At 45.7% G+C, this 17,081-nt stretch overlaps 1 pseudogene; it reads left to right on the top strand.

Annotated features, from left to right (window-relative positions):
• Positions 1-15,844: 15,844 nt before the first annotated feature.
• On the top strand, positions 15,845-17,081 carry LOC144133097 (uncharacterized; annotated as a pseudogene).

The following is a 17,081-nucleotide window of genomic DNA, read 5'->3' as shown; positions in this document are numbered from 1 at the left end:
GCCAGTTTGAGGCATTGCTTGAGTACTTGTACGGCGGACACGTGTGAAGAACTCATTCAATAGGAAGGTGAGCAGGAGTGTGTTTTGGAAGCCAACGACCAGGATTTCGGCCTGTCAACATTGGCGAGTTTCAATTGGTAAACCATGAAGAAAGACAGTGCTGCGACGTCTTGTCATCTGTAAAGGGAACGAAGACTCCTGCGCAGTTTTACTAAGCTTGGATTAATCGCATGACCGGTGAGTCCCGCTCTGCGTTTCTTTGCTAATGATCTGTGTTCACACGTGCTATATGTATGCGGCTATATAGGGATGTGAGTGGAGGCAGTCCGCCTGCGGTTGCGGCGCCAAATGCGGCGCCAAAAAAGCAGGACCTATATTCTGCATGACAAGTGTTGTTCTCATTGTTTTTGGGTGCGTTTAGTACTCGCGTGCCGTGGTAAATAATAATGGCACCAGATATCACAACAGAGTTACGCTTTCGCTTGCTAGCGCTTCGACATTCAGTGCAAAAGCATGGATTTGCACTGCGTAGAAGACGATGAGCGAGAAGTGCCGCGCGGCGTAGCGCTCGCGCTAGGACAGCTGCGATCAGACACCGCCCTATTTTGCTCAGGGTTAGTACTTATCGGATTAGTTCTTGTGCCCTAATATGCATCATACTAAATTATTCTGAGACAGTGATCGCATGCGAAAGGCTTGTGCATATTCCTCGCCTTGTCATTTGTAAACTTGTCTGTGCTTCGCCAGTGGAACAGGATTTGAGGCAGTGTTATGTCAAAGATAAATCTTGCGTCTCCTGAGCTGTAAAGGTTGATGCTTCCTCTCCTTCTGAGCACTGCGAGCTGTCGGAGATGCAAATGCACACTTATTTAGGATTTCTACCTTTTTACTATATCCCTCGCTTTTGCGGATCGCATTCAAGTCGTTCGCCATTGTCGATGTTTTTTGTTACTTATTTTCACTTTGTTATTTATTCTTGGTTGCGTGCCATCAGCTGTGGTGCCGGTGATTCTCCGAGCCCGGAACTCTTCCCAGGCACGGGATCCTACCCACAGACCTCCCTTCGCCGCACTCTCGAGGGTTCTTTGGTATTTTTTTTTGTTTCTCTTGCCCTTACTTGCATTGCCAGTCGACAAATTTGTGCAGCTTTTAATTGTATGCAGATTTGTTAAATGCGCTAGCAAGTTTTCTATGATGCTAAGCTGTGCTGTGAGATATCAAGCTCCTTGCTAGTGAAGGCGTGCTTTTTTTCATTCTCTCCTCATTGAACCAAGGAAGACTTGTTGCAACTTTCAATTTAATGCCTAGACATTGGTGCAAGGCACCATGATAGGAATTAATGAAAACCTGCACGTACTATATTCAAATTGGTGTGTGGTATTTCAGCCAGCTCATCTTTCAGTGTGGTTATAAGTCATTGTGACTCTTCTCAAAGAATGTATATGGGTGCATTACACAAAATCTCTTCATTTCTTTTGTCATGGGCTAGCTAATTGGTTTTTATTTGCTTATATTACGTCTGATTTTAGTCTTTAAAGCAGTAGACCATTTCCTTTCTTGTCATTCATGACATGGCTACAGCAACTGACAGCTGTTGCTCTGGATGTATTTATTTGCAGTTGCCAGCAGCCAGCATCTATTGGGCCATGCGTGCTTCCTGCCTTTGGCTGTGTCATATCTCCTGATCCGTTCATGGTAGTTATTCTTTTCCAGTGATGCATATCTTAGCTGCCTATTTAGAAAAATATTTTCAACATAGGCTTGCAGCTAGGTTTAGAAATGCATGCAAACTCTACATGCACTTCACAGCAGTACCTCAGCTTATAATTACCGGAACTGTAGACTTGTACAAAATATAGTCGCTGATGTAGCTCTTGACGCACCTGCTGTTAACATAAACATGCTTTGACATTGCACACCTGTTGCCTGCTTTGCATATGTGTCCTCGAAAAGGACCTATATGCTTATTTATCCCTTTAAAATCATTGTGCTCTACAATGATGGTTTACCAGTATTTCTGATACAGAGACCAAATTGTCAGTCAGTAATGTAACATTGCACGATGACACCCATCCTTGTATGGCATAGCATCCTTGCAATGCAATGGGCAAGCTGCTGTCAGCACAGATTTATTGCTGGTTTATTGCAATAGCATATGGTTATACTGCACAGTTTGTACATCTACCTTCTTAAAGCTGCATCCTTGAAAAATTTAAAATTAGTTGAAGGAAAATTCAAGGAAATGTAACAGTAACTGTCTCACATTTTGGTGGACACTTGAACCGTGATATAAGGGAGGGATATAGAAGGGAAGTAATGAAGAGCTGCCATAGCGGAGGGCTGATGCCCTGTTAGATGCCCCTCTTTAGTTAAACATACCTCGCAATTAACACAATTGGTGCAAAACAAACATGGGACTTGCACACTCATGAGCACCCTGATGTCAGTAAAACAAAGTGCCAATGTTGCCATACTTTAGAGCTTTGCTCTTAAAAGCACATCCGACTGCTGCTCAAAGTTGAGAGCAAAAATATGTCTACTTTTCCTCATGTACAGTCTGCGGTGCTGGTGCCATTTGCAATGGTGATTGACATTGAGTAGCATGATCCGCAGTCCGTTCCTGGAGTTAGTGATTTTGTCTGTCGTGTAAATGTGCTGTTAAAATTAGTGCAGAACGAAGGTTCTCCAGTTCATTTTAGGTAGCTGTATTCTGTGCCACATGCTACCACCCTTTTTTCCTCAAATTTTCCAATCTCATTTAGGCATCTGATTGCCACCAATTCATGCATTCACTTACTCTTGGAATCCTCCCAGTGTTTTAGTGTGGTATTGCTTATATATCCTCTGCATTACACATGCATTGCACTTCCTCGTTTTTCGATTTAGTCAAGATATTTCTGTTCCTGCTTCTTGCATAAGCATAAGAGACGACTCAAGTGCACCATCTGGGCTTGTGATGCAATGTGTAAGGCCCTTCGTTTTTGGGTAAAACCTGCTTTCTCCCTTCTGTTGCACCAAAAAAGATTCTTAAAGATCCGGTTCAACCCAAATTCTGTGCAAATGTGCCTGTAAGAAAGTGTAGTTTGAAGGTGCACAAAGCCGACGAACTGCTGAAGTGTGGTGGATGTCACATAATTCTTCTGACAGATTTTTAAACAATTCTGGTTATTTCCATTTTAATGTTTATTGTTTGTCAGTTGCTTATAATTTTTGGATAAATTGAAAATACATGTACTGACTGGTATTTCATTCCAATAATTATACCCATTATTATGAAGCTGTGTTGGAAGGTAGGTGTGCATTTAGTATGCGTGCTTTGAATTTCAGTGATTGTTTCTGCAATGCAAAATTGAGGACAGGTCTCTGCTGTGCGAGTTTTTTGCAATGGAGTGAAAGTAGCTGGAGCAGCATTTGCTACTGTGTCACCAAGCTGAAAGTTCTCCCACAGATCACTGAGCTTCTGAATACTTATGGCTTAAAGCTCGAAGCTCTGGTTGCCCTTTCCGAGGTTTTTTGCATTAACGAGTGCAAGCTCAAGGGCAAAGAGCTAACAAGCATTTGATACCATAGAGCTATACACAGTAGTGCTGGGACCGTGCAGTGGGTCAGTGTGAATTAGGTCGCGATCAACGTGGTTTACTGTAGAAAGCTAGTGTGCAAAAATAGTTGCGCTCACAGAAACCGCTGTGTTTTTCTTAGTCGGTCATTGAAACAAAGCAATGCATGTAAAATTTGATATCTCACTGATCCCTCAATTTTTTTTCTGCTTAAGACAAGAGTTGCATGGAAGTTGTGCAAGCCACCAAGTTGCGTGTGATTTGTGCCAGGGAGCTGGAGCAGGCTGGGAAATTAGTGGATGGCCAGTGGTATTCACTCAGTAAGGCAAGCTTTTTCTGTAAGTACAGTTTTTGGCATGGCATTGCTTAGGGATGCATAGACTAAACTGACTATTCTACACCTGCCCATGCTTCAAGAACAATGAAGTAAAGGAAAAAAATTGATTGCCAAAAAAATTGCCGCTTCTGTTATGTTTTTTCAGGAAAGTATTTGCCATTTAAAGGGCTCAGTGTGCTGTGAAAACCTTAAAAATGATTATGTGCTTGTTGTGGCTTTTTTTCAAATTTCTCCTTCCACGTCTATGTTGGCCTGACCTTGTAGCTTGTCTGCATGAGATTGGCTGCTACCTACAGTTCGCTTTTTTGTTGCTCTTTTATTGCCTGCCACATTCTTTGCGTGGCAGTATCATGCAGTCTAGGAAGTAATCTGATCAGATTTCTGCATTGGGCTGAAGTGCAAGCTTTTGCATGTGGGGCAGGTTTATGGTCTCCTTTTGTTTGCTGTAACTGCAGTTTTTCCATGAGGGTTAGACCTTTTTTATTTTGATGCAGTGTCATATACTTCATGCATAAATAATGAAGTAAGCACTATTTTTTGCATTAAATGAACATTCATTATAGCTGCGGCCATTATAAGTGCACTTGACTCTAAAATGGCTGTCTTCTGGCATTCAGCATTACATGATAAAACCAGCCGGAAGACACAACACAAGAGAAGATACACAAGACGACGCTGGTCTAACAACTGAAATTTTATTGAAGGAAAGCAGCAAAAGAAGACCTGCAAAGAGATTCAAGAGCGCAAACCTCAAAGCAGTGAGAGGGCAAAAACAATCGAAAGGCGCTGGCATTCTAGTAAACCATCTAAAAAACTAATTCCTTACAGTGAAGGTTCACCGACGGTTTAACCAGGCACAAGTTTTTAGCCTTACCGATGTAGTAAGTCTCAACTATATCAGGACAGATTTATCACCCCTAAACCACTGACGTGCCGTGGAAATCAGGCGTGCAAAGGGAATGGTCGTCCTCTGATTGCATTCATGAGATTGAACGTGCAGTGTCGGGTGAAAATTCGCCTTCCTCTCTATACAACGAAAGTGCTCTCAGCCAGGCGCACATATAGATATCTGCTTGTCTGCCCGTAGTAGTTTCAGCTATGAGGCAGTGGATTGCAAAAAAGCCATTAAATTTTGCAAGTGGTGAACATTTATCTGCCACTGTGCATAGTGGACGATTACTTATAGTTGTATCAAGCCTAGTTTGAACGGAGAAGCAAAGGGCTCCTACCTCACTTTTAGCGGTCAACACAACAGCAACATCATACTTTGATGCAACTTTCTTGGGACGGTGCGAAATGGCGTGGACGTAAGGTATAGAGCTTGCCTTTTTGTGGTGCTCAACTACGTCAGCATCATGCGAATGGTGTTCCGTTCCCTCGAGAGAGTAAAAACACAGTGACAGGTGCGCGAGATGGGCAAGTGGGAACCCAGGTGCCATTGTATTGGAAACCTGCTCCGAGAATGCATTGTAAACACTGTGATGGCATGACTTCCATAAAGCGGTCGTGATGCATGCGATTGCCAACCTGTCCGTCACCAGCCTCGAGTGGTTCGAGGCGCCACAGCCCAATTTTGGGCTGTGGCGCCAGCATATGTGGTCGTCCGCAAAGCGCAGGTCTAAGTCAGGAAGCTACAAACGGTTATGCTTAGTGAAATTCAGACATAAAAGATAGGCTTTGACCGCATGCCTAAAGATTTCTAAAACATCTTGTGCCAATTATGAGCCCTTCTTGTGCAAAAAAATTAGGTAGCTATCAACATAACGAAATGCTACTTTGCCGAGGTCTTCCAAACAGGGCTTTGATGCGGTATAGACCCTGGGCAGAAGAATGTCGCAGAGGAAAGGTGCGACCTGGGACCCTCTGCTTATGCCTGATTTCTGATGTAAATGCCGCCTTGCCAACTCACAAAAGTGGAGTTCTGTGGAGTTCTAGTTTCTTGTGGACAGCAACCTGGGCAGGTGCTCTGCAGTGAGCATCGACATGGAAGGCCTGTACTATTCATTGTCACATGTTAGACATCTGAGGCATGTGCAAACTGCATCAGGGTGAACAATGAACATGCTTTTACAGATGACTGCGTGATTTCGGTTGCTGGTTTCATGGGGCTGTTGTCCTTTTACTGCAAATCCACATTTGTCAGTTGGCAGGGCGGTATTTACACCCAGGTCGTACCTTTGCTGAGCAACATTTTTTTGTCTAAAGTCGATAAGGCATTAGAGCCGTGTTTGGAAGACCTTGGCATAGTAGCATTGCGCTATGTTCATGACTACCTAATTTTTCTGGACATGAAAGGCTCAGATAAGTTGACACAAGATGTTTTAGGAGTCTTTAAGGCATGCGGTCAAGGCCTGCCTTTTACATCACAATTGTCTAAGCAGAACCGTTAGCAGTTTCTTGACTAGACCTGCGCTTTGTGGATGGATATGTTTGTCGGGGCTAGAGCTAAAGATTGGGGAAGGCTCTTTTTAGCTACGAGTCAGGCCATTCGTTGCTGGGGAAGGATGGCGAAGAGGTGTATTTGTCACTGGTTATGGTCAGTAAAGATGGAAACACTTGATAGGTGTGCAATCGTATGCATAACATCAGTTTTAGATAAGTCATGCCACCACTTCTGAGGACGCATTCTTGTAGCATGTTTCCAAGCAGCTGGGTTCCCACTTGCCCATCTCAACAACCTGTCATAGTATGTTTTCACTCGCTCGCGGGAAAGGAACACATACTCGGATGATGCTGATATACCTTACCTCCACAGTATTTCACAGTATCAAGAAAGTCGCGGGAAAGCGTAATACTGCTGTTGTCTTAACAGCGAAGTGCAAGACAGGAGGCCTTTGCGCCGCCATTAAAAAAAAGCCTTGATAAAATTGGGTACTTGTCCAAAATGGACAGTGTCACAAAAAAAAGGTTCACCACTTGCAAAAGTAACGGAGTTGCGTTCCACTGCCTTATGGCTGCAACTAACATGGGCAGACAGGCAGATATCTGAATTTGCACCTGACTGAGCACATTCACTCTATAGGGGAAGGCAAATTCTAATCTGGCACTGCACGCTCAATATTGTGAACGCAAATCTGAGGATGACCTCTCTCTTTGCACGCCTAATTTCCATGACACATCAGTGGTTTACGGAAGGGATAAATCTGTCGGTAGATAGTTGAGGCTTACTACATGGGTAAGGCTAAGGACACGTGTGGCTAAGCCATCGGTAAACCTTCACCGTAAGGAATTTGCTTTTTTAGATGATTCATTAGTATGCCAGTGACCGTTTATTGCACTTCGCTTTTCACTGCTTTGGGTTATTGTGCGCCCACATCTCTTCGCGGGTCTTCTTTAGCGGCTTTCCTTCAATGATGCCGCCGCGGTGGCTCAGTGGTTATGGCGCTCGGCTGCTGTCCCAAAAGACGCAGGTTTGATCCTGGCCGCGCCAGTCGAATTTCAATGGAGGCGAAATTTTAGAGGCCCGTGTACTGTGCATTGTCAGTGCACGCTAAAGAACCCCAGGTGGTCGAAATTTCTGGAGCCCTCCACTACAGCGTCCCTCATATCCTGAGTCGCTTTGGGACGTTAAACCCTCACAAATCAAATCAAATAATCAAAATCTTCAATGAAACTTTTGTTAGTCCAGCCTCTTGAGCTCATGTCTTGTTGTGTGTTCTGTCGTCTGGCTGGTTTTAAGGCGAGTCAGTACCAACTTGGCCAGTTGTAAGCCTTGTTCAGTATTACAACATTTTGAATAAAGTGAGAACTTTACTAGGCTATGTTGCCGGGGATCGTGTCCGCAGCAGTTGTGGGCAACTCAGAAGAGATAGCGTGATACGATTGGTTGTGTAATTGGATGAGGATGATGTGAGGATGCTGCTTGAAAAGAAAATTTCGTAATCGAATTAATATTTACAGCCAAAAATATCCAAAAAGTGGCTGAGCAAGAGAAAAAGTGCCGCAAAATTTGAAAACGCTAAAAGTAGGTGGAGCTACAGCATAGCGCCAAGTTTGAAAAACTGGAAGATGGACAAAGCCAAAGTTTGGCGCCAAGTTTGAAAACTCGAAATGAGCAATCACGTGACCAGTGATCAGTGTCCTATACTTAGACAGGAGATAGGAAAAAGAATGATAAATTAGAGGCAATTAGGTAATTATTGAGAACCAAAAAGCAATGAACGGGTGATTAGACTGGGCGGGTATTCAGTGAGTGGGCAGGAGTGATGCATGGAGGAAAATTTGAAAACTCGAAATTGTTGCTGGGATGAAATGAGGGTAAAATAAGAGTTAATTGATAACCAATCAAGTCAACGAGAAAAGAACCATGGCGCCAAATTTGAAAGGTTACCACTGTCGAGGAGGCGTCAACGCTTTCACAATTTTTTCATGCAGGTAGCAGCAGTGATCTCTATTTTTTCTTTTTTTCAGCTAAGACAAAGACCACTTTTCTTGGCTCATGGGCGATGTATCTAGGAACCTGCGGCTAGGACAACGCTGGACAGCATGCATCAGCAAGGTTGAAAAAAGCACGGAACAGTAAATAAAAATTGATCATTTTCATTTCAATTCAAGTGGTTTTGTGCACGAATTACTCTGGAATGCACAAAGCTTGTGTTAATCGACCGGCGACCGTTATCAAGCTGTGCATTTCTGTGCATTGCCTACTCCAGAACACAAATCCTGTGTTGACAGGTGACACAGTAACAACTGTTACACAGTGTATGAGCACTACACCAGACACACTACAGAAGATAAAGGAAACTACAGAAGACAAGGCAGACTACAGAAGTCAAGACAGACTACACAAGACAGGAGAAACTACAGATGACAGACTATAAAAGACAAGACAGACTACAGAACACAGGACAGACTACACAAGACATGCCCAAAATACAAGACTACAGAAATTTTCTGTCTTAGAATCCTGTAGTGTGTTTTGACTGGGAGCCGTTTAGGCCAAGGAAGTGTTTATCCTCACGTGGCTGATTTGTGCGGTGCCTTTGCAGTAATGGATTTCAAAGTAGTGTCCTTTAAGGGACTCGCATAGGTAGTGACGTAAGCGTTCGCTCTAGATGTTATTAATAGACTATATGGCATGCCCGCCCCACATCGTCTGCTGGGCACTGTTCACCGTTTCGAGGGTCTCAGAAGACGCGGACAGGCAGCACTAAGTTTTCTTGTTTAGTTAAGTGAAACAGCAGTAAATTTTCTTTAATAAAACAATTGTTGTGTATGTTGTGATAATCCTTCTCTAAGTGGGCGGGTTTGTGGCACAGTTGTGACTTTCGAGGACGCAGAAATCAGTTGAGCATGTTTTATGTCAAAATCATACATTTAAAAAGACATTTGCAATTGAAAAAACACAAGCGCTAGCGTTTTAACGTTTCTGTAGTGAGAGCTACACTACGCTACCGTCTCCAGAATTTCGCCCTGATTCTGGGAGGCCGATAGTGCGCATGCGCGGCAACCGGAGAAGGGCATATGAGGCGCGGCGCATGACGTCAGAGTTCGCCGCCGTGCGAGGAGCCGCGTCGGCCCGACTACCCGCACATGAATGCGCCTCCGTGGCAACCTGAGAAGGGCAGATGGTGCCCGGCGCATGACGTCAGTGCTCGGCCGCTGCGCTGCCGCGTGGATAAGCTGCGTATGTGCGGCTGTGTGTATAAAAGCTGAGGTGATAATACTTGGTGTGATGATTTAAATAGCTAAGAAGACATTCTTAGTCGATACATGAAAGAAGTTTGATCTTAATTTAGCTAGCGAACATCGCATTCAGACTACACAGTGAGGAACTACCATTCACTTTGTGTATCTGAGAGAAACCAACCAGTATGAATACTGTGTAGGCAGCATTTAGACAACGGCGTGTTTACCGATCATCGGGCGCGGTTTATGTCTATCAAAGCAATTGAATAAGTAAACAATTTGCTTCACAGAATACCTCTTCAATGCTTGACATTATAGTCGCAACAACAAGCTCGACAACATGCGAAACCAGGAAGGAACTGCAGCTCTAGATACCTATAACCTGGCAAAGCTGGGCTAAGCCACTTCCAATTTTTAAAACTAGTAGGCGTGCGAAAGCATGCATTCATTATTGGCCTCTTCTTTCTGGCATCTGAATGTGCACGCAACTGCGTTTCTCACTCTTCATATTCACTCTGTCCACCTGGCGGCAGCTGGCGCGACGCTCTTCTACCACTGGCTGCCGCTGGCTCGATGCTTATTCGAACTAATCCGATCTTCCTCCGAGGCTTCACACAAGACTTTTGGTCGCGTTAGGCCCCATTAAGTAGTGCTTTAGTGCTAAAGTTAGAGGGGCATCTAAGCAATTCCCAAGGGGTGTAAATGCGAGATAATTGTTTTTCGCTTCGTGTGTCGTTGAGTTCTTTTCAGGACGTCATGGTGAACGTTGTTTCGCGGAAACAGCTCTTCGGACGTTTCGATGAGCGGCAATGGTCGCATACTTCGTCGACAGTGAACTGCCGCTTTTGGTCCCGCTTTGCTGTCTCGCCTAATGATGTATACAAGAACGACTGAAGTTCGACAATGAAGACTCCATGGCCACGCAACCTCACTCTCTGAAACCTGAAGGCCAACTGACGGCGGAAGTGACGTTTCCTTTAGTGTAATCTCTAGCTTCGTTTACATGAATACTCCAGTGCAGCATCGTATTTCCGAGTGCATCTAACTGAGAGGACACGCCACCGTTTACATGTACCACATCAAGACAGGCAGGACAGTGGCATCTCGTTAAGTGCTCGCGGGGTAAGCGGCTAGCTGTTCGCATATACGGCATGGTCTGCTTTGTTATCCCAGTGAGGAGCTATCGCATAGTGATTCCAAAGAGGAGTAGGGGGGGTACCTGTTTTAATTCATCCAGGAAGTTGATCGCCTTTGTCCGAGGTGTAGAGTCACATTTCGCACTACGAAGGCTGTTGGCGTCACTTCACTGCGGCAGTTCTGCCAGGCGTTCCTGCCACGGCTTTTTGACGACGGTGCGGTTTTCGCACTAGGAGCCGCGTAATGTTACCACATTAAAATGGCTCTGAAACGAATTCCAAGGACAGCACTTTAACTCAATCACTGCACTGTATTGTCATGAAAACCAGAGCGAAATAATACTCTTCTACACGCATAAGACGACCCACAATCACGCGTCAAAGTTGGCGAGCCCTTCCCGGCGACTTTTTTCATGCTCGCGGCCTCCTCCGTCCCCAGCATCTGCGTAGACAAGGTGCGAGGTGGTTAGATTCTTTCAGACGTCAGGCAGCTACCGTGGCCCCGGCAAATAAGCAGCTTATCTCCAGCGGGTCGGGAAGCTCTGCTCCAAGAGGGCGGTCGGCGAAGGAGCGCCTAGCTTCCAGCATGCAAAATGTGACCAGAGGAGAGGGAATGGCGCGAAGACGCTGAAATTCAAATCTTATCTACAGATAACTCAGCTTCTACAAAGCGCATTTAGATAATTCTTGCTGGGCACTATTCCTGATGCGGCGTGCTTCAATATCCCAGGCATCCCGCAACTTTATTAGAACCCCCTTCACAGCCCCTTTAAAAAGAGTAACCTACAACCGTTGAAGCGGAATCGCACCGCTTGGTGGGGCGTCTCGCAACGGGTCGACAGTAACATTGTCTGGATTGACGCTCTGAACTGTGACCTGATAGAGACGAGTTTAGGAGAAATAGCTCTGAAGTCATCTGTTTGAAAAAATTTCGGAGAAAGAGGCAATTGAGTAATGAAAAGACGTCTGCTTTCCGCTTCCTGCGCAGCGCAGGACAGCGTTTCGCGTTGCTCTCACTCCTAGACATACACTAGACGACGCTGATGGCTGGCGGTTTTTCGGGAGCAGAAATCAAACAAATAAAACCAGCCCGCTAAAGGCGTCCCCGCTTGATGTGAATTACGGCGTCAGCATCAGTGGTGCAGGTTACTGAAGGCTTAATTTTTTGTCAACGGCGTCAGCATCAGTGGTGCAGGTTACTGAAGGCTTAATTTTTTGTCAACGAGCACTTAGTTTCTAGTAACACCTTTTGACGAGCTAGCTGGTTCATGATCTTTGGAAAACAAATGTGCGCTTAAGGGACGACCACGGAGAGCGTCTTGTGTGTCCTGCTTGTTCCCTCTCCGTCTTTGTCCGTTAAGCGCACGTTTGTTTATTAAAAACTTACTTTCTTGGACAGCTAGGCTGCATTGCGTCATTTGTCGAAATGTCTATACTGAACTGTTTAAGAGGCCATGGATATCATCTTGGATTGCTACGTGGACAGGCCATCTAAAGGTGCCGCCTAAATTCAGCATCTCCCTCAAGATGTAAGCGTGCGTAGTAATTGTTCTTGCAAGAAGTTTCGTAACACTTACTGTTCCGCTAGTTGGTTTCACAAGACGAGCGGGCAGCGTGAATTCTCGTGGGCGCCTGCTGAGAACCGACGGCGACAAACTCAATTCACTTGACACAATGTGGTCTGTAAACGACTTATTTTCCGTGAGCTCAATATTTTGTGAATTAAGCAGATGTTGCACTCTAATGATATTTCGTGGTCAGTCACTTTCGGGATGCAGCAGTGCCAGGCCCCATAGGACTCCCATAGGACATAGACGTAGATGTGCCAGCTTACGGCTCTTCAACGGCAAGCACTAATCGTTAACTGATATACAAGGAGGAAACATACCTGATATAGTGAAGGTGGCTGTAAATCGCAATAGTAGTGCAAAATCTTTGAAGTAGATGACGCTGCTTGTACCTTAGAACGAATGTTTCCGAAACGAAACGCCCTCAGATGTTTGTATTTTGTCTTCTCCACGTTTGCTGCGCACCCCGATCTAGCACCTTAATCTAAACACTTAAAGCTCTCGTAGCTAACGCTCTTAAGTCCAACGCTGATGCAGTGTTGGCGGAGAATTTTTTTAGCGGCAGTGACGTGGTGCTTATCATAAAATAGCAAAAAAAAATACTTTACGACGTCGTTCATTGCCTTCACTGAAAATTTCATGACGATGACACGAAAATGTCGCTAAATATAGACAGCAGCGTATGCAGCCGAAGGTGAAATGCGGCGGCCGGCGAGTTTGAACCGATTTGATTCTCGGTCGAAATGAGAATAAAGTCTTGGGACTGACGTCAACCGCGCGCTTTAAAGAGTTTCGCCTGCTTTGACACAGTCTAGCTCCGGTGCACCCGCGCTCGGTCCTCTAAACGGCTCTGGTCCCAGTGTGACTGTGTGCTATGACAATCTGAGCGAAAAGGAGGATGTCTGGGGGTTTTGATGTGCACCACGGCCATACAGTTGAACGACATGATAACGTACGGGCACCCTTCTCGGGGCCGGCATGCCAGCCTGAATACCGGCCGCCAGCGTCAGAAAAATCCGACAGTAATGTTTGTTCAAGTCCATACTAAGCCGTCGGATGGAGTACCGTTGTTCAATATCGAGTCGTTGGTAGAAGCGATAACAGGAATACAAACAAATGTCTCCCCACGGCGCCTTTAATTGCTGCTGCTCAATCGCGGCTCTCCTGGCCTCAGCTGGCTCTGCTCCTGAAGGTGTCACGGAAACCGAGCATATCTTTGTTTTACTATGAGACGAGGTTCACAGTAAAACGATGACGAGAGCAGCACCTCAGCGCTAGCCAGTTTCGAAGTGCACTCAGCTGCTGCATCGATGTGAAACCGGCTAGGCTTAGCGACGACTAGGGCAGCCAGGGGGTAGCGCGTAGTTCATTGCCCGGCGCGCCCGCGGGCGGCGTCGTTCCCGAAAGCTCGCCTCGCTCACTCCGGCTGGCTCTCTGATTGGCTCAACAGCTTGCGACCTTCACTCGGAAGGCTGGAAAATCTAGAAGCGAGTGACTGGCGCTGCGACTGAGCGATACTTTATGCCCACGTTTTCAGTACTGGTGAACAGCCTTTAACGTCCATATGCTTGGGTTATGGGCTGCGTTGCGGCGAGTCTTAGTTAAGATCGTCCGCGACGCCATCGTCACCGTCCGTGACATACCGGCTGAGAACTTCAATTCCAGTACGTGCCGTAACAGCTCGTATTTATCGTAGCGATACGAACCCGAAAACACGGCTGCTTCGATGCGCTAGTGGGCTCTTGCTTGTTAAACTACACGCGATCAGGACGCGGCGAGTGCTAGCTGCTGTTGCATATTAGCTAAAGTGAGACGCAAGTATCGACGTAGTTTCGTAACGCAGTTGATATCAAAGCAATCCGCTTGTACTGGTCACCGATTAAGCTGTTAAGTTTCATGATCTCCGGTGAGCGTGCCAGTGTCGCGCAAATATAATACATCGCAGCTACTCTCCATCGTGCCAATTGCGTTCAACTTATCCACGATATTCGCCAGCTTGAGATACGGCGCTTTTCTTCGCTGGTTTTGTCGCAACTTAGTGAGTTTATCTGGCATCAAACGAAATTGCATTCTGTCAACACCGTCGTCTGCTCCGTCGTCTGCTAGAGCATCCGGCTCACTTCAGGGGATCACAGGATCGCAGCTTCTACAAACGACATACCAGAAAAAGTAACTGAAAGCGCTTTAGTATTCTTAAATAATCTAAAAATAATTTAAAATAAATGCAGTGTCTTTGTTGTGAAGATAATATAAATATTCATGGTTTACAAAACAAATATTTTTGTCGGTTTCAATTTTTCACCGACACGAAAGCGCAGCCGTCGGCACCATTGCAGCGCAACCGACGCGTCATGTTTTGTATTATTTGCCTCTTTGGGGCATTGCTTGAGTACTTGTACGGCGGACACGTGTGAAGAACTCATTCAATAGGAAGGTGAAGAGTGTGTTTTGGAAGCCACCCAGACAACACCAAACATCCTGAGGACGTCCTCAAATGGTCCAAACGTCCTCGGGGCCTCTAAAACATCCTCAATATGTCCTCATAATGTCCCAGGTTGGACTGTCCTCAGAACGTTCGCAGAATGATGTTCTCAGGTCATACCAGCGGCTTCGTGGTCCTCAAAATGTCATTTTGAGGACATATGTTTGTGAACACGCATGCATGAAAATTATCAGAAAAATAATGCTTGTATATCTATATATATATATATATATATATATATATATATATATATATATATATATATATATATATATATATATATATATATGTGTGTGTGTGTGTGTGTGTGTGTGTGTGTGTGTGTGTGTGTGTGTGTGTAATTTGATTTCTAAGCATTTACTTCCATTAAGTTTTATTTGTGATGCATTACTGCGACGGCGCTCTGAAGTTTTATCCCATTGACAGTATGCATGCAGTTTTTTTCAACGACAACGCGCTTAGACCGCAAATTGCTGCACGCGGAAACGAGAGAAACCACCGCCTTTAGGTGACTACCGCGCATGCACGCTGGTTCTAACTGCAGCCCAGAGAACGCTTGCTGCGTGCCAACGACAGAGAAAAAAGTTTGAGGTGCGGTTCCGGTAAGGCTCGTGAAACGCCGTATTCAGCCACCCGCATCGCTGCTGGTTCATGTCCTGAGAAAATCGATGAGTTCTGGTCTACCGTAGTTGTGATTGCCGTTTTTTCATGTGACGACGCTATCGCGCACAATTAAAGCTTCTGCAAATCGTTTTCCTTCATGCAAGGCTACGTGTTGTACGCAATGCCGCTAGCTTTTCCTTTGGCGAAGGAGCACGATTTTAGCCCGATCACGGAAAGCGGGCTTGAATCCGGGGGCCCGTCTGTGTGTTGCTGGGTAGGCAAATTACAGTGTTTTTTATTTCAGTAAAAAATGTTCTTTTTCACAAAGTCAATCGTTCAGCAATATTTATTGCCTCTTAACATCGCATCGCACGATCAACATCATCATTACCGTGTGTTGCCGCTTCTCGTTTAAGCCAAGCCAAGCCTGCATCCGCAACGTCGTGATCGATCACTGTGACGGCGAAGCACACACGCTACTCGCACGTGCGTGTTATTCTGCGATGGATGCCTCTCAGAAAAGTGAGTGACGCCTTTTAGATTTGCACGATGTCAACGGAAAGTCGTGCGCGAAAGTTTCGCCGCACTAGGGAAAGACGGGTTGACGTTAGCCTGCAGCTCCCCGCGTGTGCCGAAGCTGGTGCTGATCCATTGTCAGAACAGTGCAGCCAGCTTCAGCGTGATGTGTGTGTGACCGAACGTTTTGTGCCCGATACTGAGGATGTGCCGACCCCAGACCCCACAAGTCAAGATGCTGAAGCTGGGACCTCATCGGTTTTTGTAGATTTAAGCTCCGATCAGGACCTTTGTCCTCAGGTTGACGGCAGGTTTGATTACGAAGCCGATCATGAACGCGCTGACGAGGACGTAGCGACTTTCCGCCACCAGCTTCAAACTTGGGCAGTGGAGTCTGGGCCGTCGCATGCTGCTTTCACGTCACTTTTGAAAGTGCTCCGCAGCCACAAGTGTTTTTCTTCTCTCCCATCATCGGCGAGAGCGCTGCTACAGACACCGAAAAAATCGAATGAACTTTCCGAAATTTCGGAAGGCCAGTACCGCCACTTCGGTGTAGAAGCAGGAATACGGGAAATCCTGGGACAGTGTCGAGACCTGCCGCCGGAACTGAATCTGACTTTTCATATTGATGGCCTACCATTATCGAAAAGTTCTAGAGGCCAGTTTTGGACAATTCTCGGCCGCATAAGCAACCTCAAGCATGCGGCCCCATTTGTGACGAGTGTTTTCTTCGGTGACAGCAAGCCGAGAGATGCAAATGAGTTCCTATACAGCTTTGTTGAAGAGCTAAATGTTCTTTTATCTACAGGAATTGCTGTTGAAGCTTTCATAATACCTGTAAAGCTAAAAGCCATTGTGTGTGATGCGCCTGCAAAGGCATTTGTTTTGTGAGTCAGAAACCACACGGGCTATTACAGCTGCACGAAGTGCACCGTTAAGGGTGCGTACATTGAAGGAAGAGTCTGTTTTCCAAACATTAGCAGTGAGCTGAGAACTGACTGCAGTTTTAGGCAGAGGTCGCAGGAGCAGTATCATACTGGAAGCAGTATTGTAGAGCAGCTGCCAATAGACATTGTGAGGAATGTCCCGCTAGATTATATGCACCTCGTTTGCCTAGGCGTGGTGCACAAATTTCCGTGGCCCGAAAGCTATAAGGCTTGGCAGCAAAGTCCGCATTGAACTGTCAGTGAAAAATGTCAAGGCCGCACCGTTTGTTCCTTGTGAACTTAACCGAAAGCCTCGTAGCCTCACAGA

Source organism: Amblyomma americanum, chromosome 5 (genome assembly GCF_052857255.1).
Source record: "Amblyomma americanum isolate KBUSLIRL-KWMA chromosome 5, ASM5285725v1, whole genome shotgun sequence".
In the NCBI taxonomy this organism is placed as follows: Eukaryota; Metazoa; Arthropoda; class Arachnida; order Ixodida; family Ixodidae; genus Amblyomma; species Amblyomma americanum.
The sequence above is the reverse complement of the archived record's forward strand: the minus strand, read 5'-3'. Positions and strand labels throughout refer to the sequence as shown.